This window comes from Suricata suricatta, chromosome 3 (genome assembly GCF_006229205.1).
Source record: "Suricata suricatta isolate VVHF042 chromosome 3, meerkat_22Aug2017_6uvM2_HiC, whole genome shotgun sequence".
NCBI lineage: Eukaryota > Metazoa > Chordata > Mammalia > Carnivora > Herpestidae > Suricata > Suricata suricatta.
In genome coordinates this window covers 167293043-167303268 of record NC_043702.1, presented here as the reverse complement: position 1 = coordinate 167303268, position 10226 = coordinate 167293043, and the positions used below count along the sequence as shown (strand labels likewise).

Below are 10226 nucleotides of genomic sequence, written 5' to 3'. Positions count from 1 at the left end.
TCCCCTCCAAAAATGAATATTTTATGAAAGGATTTCTGTGCAGAATAAGTTTGTGGAACTCTGGGTTAATAAGTGATACAGGTTTGGGGGCACCTGGATGATTCAGTTGGTTAAACTCTGACTTTGGCTCAAATCATTATCTTGCGGTTTGTGGGTTGGAGCCCCATCTTGGGCTCTGAGCTGTTAGTACAGAGGCTAGAGCCTGCTTCGGATTCTGTGTCTCATTCTTTCTCTGACCCTCTCCCACTCGTGTTCTTTTTTTCTCTTTCTCAAAAATAAAAAAGCGTTAAAAAACATACAAACAAACAGGGGATGCCAGGGTGGCTCAGTCAGTTCAGCGTCTGACTCTTGGTTTTGGCTCACGACATGATCTCACAGTTTGTGAGTTTGAGACCCACATAGGGCTCTTTTCTAACAGCACAGAGCCTGCCTGGGATTCTCTCTCTCCCTCCCTCTCTCTCCTTCTCTCTCTTTGTCCCTCCTCTGCTCTCTCACTCTCTCAAAATAAATAAACTTAAAAAATAAACAAGTGATATAGATTTCTTTGTGCAGGTTTCCTCAAAGCTTTCAATATGTTAATACGCATGGAGTTTTCTAAAGAGGAAGAACGCGTGCAGAAATATTTGACCACAAGGACCTGTGTTCCTGAGGTACCTGTTAGAGCAAATGTCGCTCTACTTTCACTTAGGGAAATGCTTCCTTAGGTTAACTTGAAATGGTTTTCATTCTCTGAGACCAAATGGTGCTTGGAGTGAAAAAGCACAAGGATGCTAAGGAATTTTTTTTAATTTATTTATTTATTTTGAGAGAGAGAGAGAGAAAGAGAGAGAGAGAGAGAGAGAGCAAGCACAAGCGGGGGATGGCCAGAGAGAGAGAATCCCAAGCAGGCTCCACTGACAGCATGGAGACCACATGGGGCTCGATCCCACAAACTGTAAGATCACGACCTGAGCCCAAACCAAGAGTTAGATGTTTAACTGACTGAGCCACCCGGGTGCCCAAGGAGTCATTTTAAAGTGCCACAGGATATTTAAAAAGAAAGGAAGGAGGGAGAAGTGATCAGCCCAGGGGCATAAGGAACAAGTTGATTCTCCCACCTCAGTAGCTTCTGACTGAGGAATTCAGCTCTATTCTTTCAAAAGTTGTGAACAGGGCATTTGCTCTAAGACCTGGTGGCCACTTGGGTAGTGTTAATGGCAGGAAAAGCCTGAAGAATTCTACTCACTGCTCCTTTGAAGGGAGGAGAGAAGGCCTATCAGAATTTAAATACACAGAAGGCTTTGCATAAATACAGTCTTTGGAGAATCTTTGCTGGAAAGCTTCTTGTGGATGAGATCAGCTTTAATGAAGCCCTGTGGTAAACCCTTTCATGTAACAAGAAGATTAGAGAAGTTGACAGGAAGTATAGGGTTTTGCAATCTAACCCCCGACTTTACCCATCAGTCGGCTCTGCAGTATTTGGAAGAGCCATCCTGTTGCAGTTTGAACCCCTCCAGGAGGAGGACCTCACCACCCCCAAAGGCAGCTCATTCCACTGTCTGGCTACTTTAAATATGTGTGTCCTCGTCTACGGCCATACCACCCTGAACACGCCTGATCATAAATGTGCGCGTCCAGGACAGTCAACTCCACTCGCTGGTGACTAACATAATCACGAGGTTCCTCTTGGCTCCTGCTGCTTTGTGTGTGCTGTGCCCCAGGCCAGTGAGGAATGCAGGGTCTAAAATAAGCAACCATGGGGCAGATACACTGAGAATCTAGAACAAGGACCAGAATGAAACACACAAATGAAACAGCCAAAAACCTGTCTTTGTGTTTTACCTTTGGGGGAAAAGCAATCTGTGGATGTGTCTTTTTGGTGAAAGAGGAAGGTTGTTTTGCAGAAAAAAAATGAGATGACATATGTAAAGGTATTATTATTAGTGACAGCACTAAGGGTGGGGAGTCTAAGATGCTGAGTGGAATGAGGAGAAAGGACCAGATCGCTAAGGGACAGCAGGGGTGAAGGAAAGCAGTAGAAGGGGGAGGGATGAAAGAGCCAGGTGGGGATGGAGAGGGTCAATGAGGGAGTGAGTGTCCTTCTGGAAAAGCAGTGGCTACTTGCAGAATATGCCACCTCAGGACCATGCACCTTCTGTTCTGTGGCCTAACTCAGAGGCTTGGGCATTATCTTTAACTGCTTTTTTTCCCCTTCACCCCACCACTGCTCCCAGTCTGTGGTCAGTTCTGCTCTCTCAAACACAAGTAAACCCTACAGTGTGTTCCCAACTGGTAGGTGTGCATTATTTTTAATTCAAATGAAAGAAGAGCCTTCTAACAGGTACAGCAATGTGAAGCGACACATTTCCTATGAATGTCTCGCTGTGTCAGTGGGCACCGCTTACCCAATCGAGGGAAGATGTACTTCTTGGCAAATGAGCCGTTAAGACTCAGTTTCTGGATCAATGACAGCACCAGGAATGAGCTAAAAGGGAGGAATGTCCTTCTTTGGAAGGACTTGCTGCCTCTCTGCCTCTCCGAACAGACAGCTGTCTCCCTGACCACGTGTCCTTTACCCTTGGACTCTCATTCATCTGTTCCTAAACTCCCAGATGAAGCCACTGGGCATGGCAAACATCATGTGACCCCACCTGTGGCCTCAGGTAACCAAGTACTGAATCAGGGGTCCTTAGGGCTCTTAAAATGTGGAGGAAAGGGCATGTCCTACAAATGGCAGCTGGGTGCAGGAGGTGGTGTGTGTGTGCACGTGTGTGCATGTGTGTGCATGCGCCTGTGCAGGTGCATAGGGCAGAGACAGGTTGAGCTGTGGATCCACACGTTTCTCCATTGCCTGCATCTGGAAACCAGGAGGTTCTCGGACTCTAGGTTGGGGTGTGGGTTGATGATAGTCTCCAGAGCACCCTGGTGATCTGCAGTGACTAGAAATTTTCACAATTCTCCTGATGTGCTTCGATAGCCAGAAGAGCCTTCTATGTCGAACCATGGTCCATGAGCCCAGAGCTCATCACACACAGCCAAGCCCAGTGTCATTTCCTCCCTGGGGCAGCTTCTCAAACTTACAGGCCCATTGGCCTCGCCTGCTCCTGCCCTCCCCACTTAGTTGCCTCTCTGACTTGAGTGTCTGCCTACTTGATATATGTCTCTTCTAGGGATCTTAACACCAACTGTCTACTTTCATGTGTAGACCAATACATGGGACCTGTGGTTAACCGTAAAATGCCATTCAAGGGCATTAATCATCTATTTTATGAAACGTTGTCTGGGGAGAAAAGCAGTGGTGGGTGAGTAAGCAGTTTGCTCCACACTAGCATCCTTCCTAATGCCTCCTTCCAACTTTCAATCTTTTCCCCCTGAAACTCAAGACACCAGCCCTTTCTAACCAGCCTGGGTCTGAGGCTCCACACATTCTCACAAGAAAATGGGTACTGAAAACAGAGAATTCAGAGGGCGCCTGATCATTTTTGGCGACCCAAAAGCTCCCACACATATATTTTCATGGAATGGGTTCTGTTCTCAACTATGTGCTTATGATTAAGTGGGGATTAATTTCAAGTGTCTGCGTGAGGTGGCAGCCAACTAAGGCCAGCTTAGTTCATTTGAGACTAACACCATAGAAAGGGCTATAATATTGGCAATTCATGCATTCACCACTCATAGGGAAGAATGTGGTGGGAAACAGGCAGGCATAAGCTCTGGAATTAGACTAGGGTCTCAGTGTAGGTCTTGCCACATACAGCATTGATGTCTCTGAATTTCAAGATAATATTGATCATTGTGAGGACAGGATGGAATTATGTGTATAAAGCACCTATCCATTACTTACATAGAACAGGTGCTCAGTAATGGTGACTTATTATTTCTGAGCACCCAAGATGCTAGTGTGAGATGCTAGATTGGATGTTGTGCCTTCCATAAAGATTTATTCCACGTTTGAGTCCAGATTCCAGGCTCCCACTTGCCGTGTTAGTTGTTGCCAGGCCTGGCTGGTTCCACCATCATCTAAGGAGCCTATTTCTCTAGCTCTTTGATTTGACTTCTCACATTATTTGAAAAGATTCTGATTTAGCAGAGTTTGAGTGGGACCTGGGAATCTGTATTCTAACTACACCTATGACTCTAATAATTAAGTGGAGATTCGAAAGAACTGCTTATAGAGACAGGTGCATTTCACCACTAACTCAGCAATTTTGAATTGTGTGGTGATAATGAAGTCACTGGTGCAATGATTGATTAGGTGAAGGAGACTTTTCTTCCACCCACACAAACATACTAGCATTTGCCTTCAGCCAACCAGAATATAATAAAATGGAGTGGAGGAGGTGAATATTTTTGAAAAGTTTCCACATAATCTTTCCTACTTCTGTTGAGAACCACCACATCAAGGCTGTCTTGGAGCTTAAAGTCCAGTGGGATGCCAGTATCCACCATGTCTGCTACCAACCACCAGCCTTGTGGCTGGGGTTTTAGAAGTCAACATCCCTGACTCTGGTACAACTTAAGACAATGACAAAAGGATCTTTCAGAAAGCCATTTGGTCTTGGGAAAGGAAACCACTTAGATCTTCCCAAGGCACCCACATACACTAACCCACGAGGGAGGATGTGTCCCAGAAGCTGCTGATGCACTGTTACAAGTCAATGGCAATGAAGCTGCAGGGTAAAAGGTGTTTGTCATTTTGCAATTCCCTAGCACTGAAGCGGTGGATTTGTTCTCAAGTCCTGGACAGAAGCGGCCTCAAGAAGGACCAAGTTAGGCCAGTGAGGGATCTCATGGTCAAACTAGAGTTGGGGGGTCAGGGTGCCCCCAGCGAACTTCCAGTGGAAAGTGAATTAGGGTCAGAGTCAGGTGCAGGCTCTCCACTGTGATGAACTACTGGCAGGTGCTTCTTCATCCTCCAGGATGGTAGCTTTCCTGGGTCTGAGGGACTTGGAAGCTAGAAATAGGTACTAGCCAGAGGTATGCTTGGTGGGAAAGGGAAGTAGGAGCGGAGAGCAGAGAAGGGGAACTGAAGAGAGGAGCACATTCTGTCTTGAGAAGGTGGCAAGGTCTACCGATCTTAAGGGAGCTCAAAAGTCCAAACTTGAGGGATGACCATGGAAGCGATATTTACACAAAAAGATGCTCGATGAGAATGTCATTCCCAAGAGGGCAAGGACTTTGCCTTGTCCAAGCCATCAATTCCCACTGGAATGACCATCCTGTTCAACTCAGGTATGGGAAATAGAGCACCCAGCTGGGTATTCTGCATAGCTGTTAAGTGCGCTTTCAGCGAAGAGAAAGCAAAGGGGGAAAAGCCAACATATAACAGCTGCCTTCTCTGTGTCTAGTACTTTAACGCGTGGTTCCCCAACTTTGTTGCACATTAGAACCACCTGGGGGAAGCTTTAAACCTCTTAATGCCCTGTACTAATTAATTCACTGCGTTAGAAGGTAGGAGCCAGCTATCAGCATTTTTAAAAGATTCCCAGGTGATTCCAATGTGCAGCAAAGGTTGGGAAGGACTGTTTTCATACCATATTCCTTTAATCAGAAAAACAGTCCTGTGAAATAGGTCTAGTAAAATTTAAAAGCCCTGTTTTGCAAATGAAGAAATTTAGATTGCAAGGGGCTGATCAAATGTCCAGGGCTAAGTGGCAGTTCAGAGCTCAACTCTGGATTTAAACACAGCACTGTCTGAGCTAATGGCCATGTTCTCCCCATTGTGTCGGGTACAATCCTTTGCATACACCAGATTGCCAGTATTTATTCTCAATTTATATGAGGCATGTTCATATCACAGAAGAGTGAGTATTAGCTTTTGTGAGCTATCCCCCAACTCACTGAAGAAAGAACAAGAAGATATAAACTGCAATCTCTAGTAACAGGAATTCAGGCTTAGATACTAGAATGCATTTTCTCAAAGAGATTATTCAGGCATATTCAAATGAAAAATCCAAGGATGGTTCCTGCCTCTGTCTTTTAGAGGAATAAGTGTAATTTTGCATGAGATGAAAGCATCCTTTTGTGAAACCAAATATTCCAGAAGAGTTGACAAATCAGAATTTAAGGGGTACCTATTCCCACATGTCTGAGGATGACGATGTTTTCTTTCTGATGCTCAGTGAGATACTTCCCTGGTTTCATTCTATCTGGCTGTGCACACATCGTAGGACACTTGGCCCCCACCCAACTTACCTTACACCTGATCAGAGATGAAAGACAACTTCTTGTTTCCTTTTTTGCTAAATCTTTTTTTTTTAATTTCTGTATTTATTTTATGGGTAGGGGAGAGTGTGAGCTGGAGAGAGGCAGAAAGAGAGGGAGAGAAAATCCCAAAGCAGGCTCCATGCTGTGAGCACAGAATCCAACATGGGGCTCCATCTCACAAACTGTGAGATCATGACCTGAACAGAAATCAAGAGTCATACGCTTAACTGACTGAGTTGCCCAGGTGCCCCAAAAAATAATTTTTAATTCTTCATTTCTCCTCTCATTGTTCTTTAAGGATGATGATCCTCAAAGCAGAAAAGAAAGCCCAGGTCAGTAGTGCGAATGTTTCAGTGGGTAGACCCACGTGGAAGGACTTGGGTCTCATTTTGATAGAAAGTTGGCAGCTTCCATATGGAACTACAGAATAAAGATCCTTGAGAAACCATGTGAAATATGAGGCAGGAAAAAATAAAATCTAATTCAGGTTTTCAGGAAGAGAAAAAAAAAGAGATTGAATCTAGAAACTACACACTAACAAAATAGAAGTGAACTGTTAAGGAAAATTATCAAATAGAGAATTAACCAATTATAAGTATTTAATTTTTTTTCTTAAGGTATATTTATTTTTGAGAGAGAGAAAGTGAGAGAGCAAGCACAAGTGGAGTAGGGGCAGAGAGAGGTGGAGACACAGAATCTGAAGCAGGCTCCAGGCTCTGAGCTGTCAGCACAGAGCCCGACATGGGACTTGAACTCATGGACCTCAAGATCATGACCTGAGCCAAAGTCAGATGCTTAGCTGACTGAGCCACCCAGGTGCCCCATTTTGGTTAAATATTTTTTGCAAGGATATAGTGAATAGCAAGCAAACATTTTTGGGTGGCAGAACCCTAGAAAAACTAAATAAGCACTAAAAAATGTTTAAAAAATGAGTTTTATAGCTATCAACTCCTGCCCTCAGGGAACATTGGATCTAATAACAGATAGACAGGAAGGCATGATAGGAGAAGAGATGCTGTAGCAGGAAACCAAAAGTCAGCCTCAGTCAGATCCATGCAAAAACATCGATGGTTTACTGTGGATGCAGGTACATGGTCCACATGCCAAGTGAGGGGGAACCCAGGTTGCACAGTGGACCCTGTCATTCCTGTGTGCATCTTCTCCCACACATGCAGTGGAGGGAAGCAGAAGGCATATTCGAGTGTCTGTAAGCAACTGGACGGACAACTTCTCCTTCACAAATAAGGGAAACAGGTCATTGTCTGCCTGGATCGCTCCCTAAGCAGAGGTGACTAGGAAGCACCCACCCCGGCTAAAGGCTGCCCCTCAGGGTAAAAACAGCTTTGCGGTGGCCCTTTTCTCCTGCACTCACACGCACGGAAGGGAATAGAGTGGGCTTCGTGTCTGCTCGTCCTCTGACTCTCTGTAGAGACTGAGCACTCTGGTCCTGGAGCTTCAGGTGAGAACCAGAACAGCGCTGAGAGCTGAAGGTCCTGGGAAGAGAGAGGCCACCCTTGTCCCAGAGGACTCAGATGGAACTTGAGTGGTACATGGATGAGAAGAGAAGGATCACAGCCTGGGGGGAAGGTGAAAATATCCCAGGCCACCTTGTCATTGTAACGTTCTCTCTAATAGGATGTGAGCTCTTCAAAGGCAAGGGGAGGTGGTCTTCTCATTCATCTGTCCCTACCTCCTGAAGGAGTCTCCTAAAATACCCGGAGATGCTTTAGAGCAGGTCTCTCAGAAAGTCATCGTCCTCCAACCACGTCCTCTGGCACTGGATACAAGTACAGCATTCTGAGATTTGCCCAATAACTATTAAATCACAATCCGTAGAAGAAGGTCTGGAACCTGAACATTCTAGAAGCTTCATAGATGACACATACAGACACAAGTGCTTGTGAACCTTCTGAGCTAGAGTAGAGGGTCTACTTGTCTTCATGTGGCCAGAGCTAGGTGAAATGTCCCCTGTTCGAATGTTCCCGATAATCGTGAAAGGTTGCTGTTTTCTTAGAAGTTTTATTTAGCTTTTAAAAAAATCACAGATACATAAAGTTAGATCCTGAAACCAGGCTGCTTGAGTTTTAAATCTCAGCTCTGCTGCTTAGTCCCTGTAAGACCTTGGGCAACTTACTAACCTCTATATGCTTTGATCTCCCCATCTGTAAAGTAGGTATAATAATAATGTCTACCCCATAGAGTTGTTGTGAGGAATACTTGCATTTGCATATATTAAGCACTTAGAATAGTGGCTGGTACATAGGAAGCAGTCATAAATGCAAGCAATTATTATCTGGTCCTACTGAGGTTTTTTTTTTATTTTAAAAAAATTTTAGTGTTTATTTACTTTTGAAAAAGAGACAGAGCATGAATGGGGCAGAGGCAGAGAGAGGGAGACACACAATCCAAAGCAGGTTCCAGGCTCTGAGCTGTCAGGACAGAGCCCAACACAGGGCTTGAACTCATGGACTGTAAGATCATGACCTGAGCCGAAGTTGGATGCTTAGCCTACTGAGCCACTCAGGTGCCTCTGGTCCTTTTCAGTTTATAAAGGAGGAAATGCAAGTTCAGTGTGGGAAGGCATGCACACAGTTCACGGCTCTGTGAGAACTAAAATCCAGGACCCTCTATTCTCACTGTGGAACACTTTCTGTTTTTCTCCTTTCTGTTCCATCCCCTTTCTGTAATTAAGAAATTTGATGCTCAGTCGCTAAGAATGACCTGGACATGCTTTTTAAGAGCAGGTCCATGGGGAAAACAAAAAAGTCTAAATACTGTTGGGAGAACTAAATATGATTTGAGAGCCACCAGGACATGTTCAGCAGGAGCCCAGGGACGAAGCCACAGTCAGAGGCTGTGAAGACAAAGGACTCCATAGGAGCATCTTGTCCATTTCTTTTACAAACCATAGACCTGAGGCCTCAACAGCTGCAGTGACATGTCTGCGGTCCCAGGTCGTGATTTCAAACACACAACACCTGACTCCTCGTCCAGTGCACTGGCCCCTCCCGACCCCCAACCTGAGAGGGATGTCACGTTGAAGGTGGAGCTGTCCATCGGACTGGCTGCACTGGGCACTTTTGCAGACTCCTCCATGCTCAGGTCTGCTGGCCCCGCTTCCTTCAACCCTCCGCTCGCTGATTGACAATGACCATTGGCTCATGGCTCTACCCCTTTGTGAGCCGAGCATGGAATAAACCGGGTCAGAATGATAGGACTTTGATGGGGAAGATCCTCCCAGATTTCTCTAAATCACTTAGTGCAAAGCATTTAAGATGACTGCAACCTTGTCCTTCAAGGGTGGGGGTACACACAGCTACCTCCTTACCACCTGTAACAAGTTGCAGTGATAGCAGATGTCTCCTGGCCACCTGTCCTGTACAGGTTTCCAATGGCAGTCTGGGCTGCAACCTAAGGATTCCCATCAGGCACCTCTTCTCTTCGGGTGTAATTATTTTCATTCCATAACAGTCTTCCCTCCTCAGCACACTTCCTCCTCATGCTCCCTCTCACCTCAGGTGGGACTCAAGGTCCATGTTTCTGTCTGGGATGCAGAGAAAGGAGGGTTGGCGTGAGCCGGCAGGAGAGCCAGGGCCTGGTGCCTGGAAACGACTCAGCATCTTGCCCTTGTTACTAATAATCCTCCCCAAATCACCGAATGGTTTCTAGGCATTAAAGTTATCGTTTGCCATAAACCCCTTGTCTGTTTTCTGGAGAGTTTAATATATTGCAGGAAGTTTCACCCATAAAAGGTGACGGCTGCGCTCCTGTGAGCGAGCTGGGCGTCTGTAACTTATGACCTTCATAAATGTGAGTGGGTCTCGCGAGCGGGCCCATCAGTCTTTGGAGTAATTCTGCTTCGTAGTAAAATATTTTACTGTGCACGCTCCCATCAGCATTTACCTCCGTGATGAGGAGATGCCCCTTTCTTGCTGCCTCTTCCTCCTTCCTCTGGCTTCCTTTTTCATGATCCCACTCCCAGACTTCAGTTTGGGACCCAGAGAATTATCTTGGCTTCTTCAGGGCCACAGCTCGGCTCA

The 10226-nt window shown here is 45.6% G+C and overlaps 1 long non-coding RNA gene across 1 annotated transcript; it reads right to left on the bottom strand.

Annotated features, from left to right (window-relative positions):
- Positions 1-7236: 7236 nt before the first annotated feature.
- On the bottom strand, positions 7237-7972 carry LOC115286845. The gene is made up of 3 exons (XR_003906313.1): positions 7877-7972; positions 7559-7762; positions 7237-7419 (listed from the first exon to the last, which is right to left on the bottom strand). It is a non-coding gene; the product is annotated as an uncharacterized LOC115286845 (long non-coding RNA).
- Positions 7973-10226: the final 2254 nt, after the last annotated feature.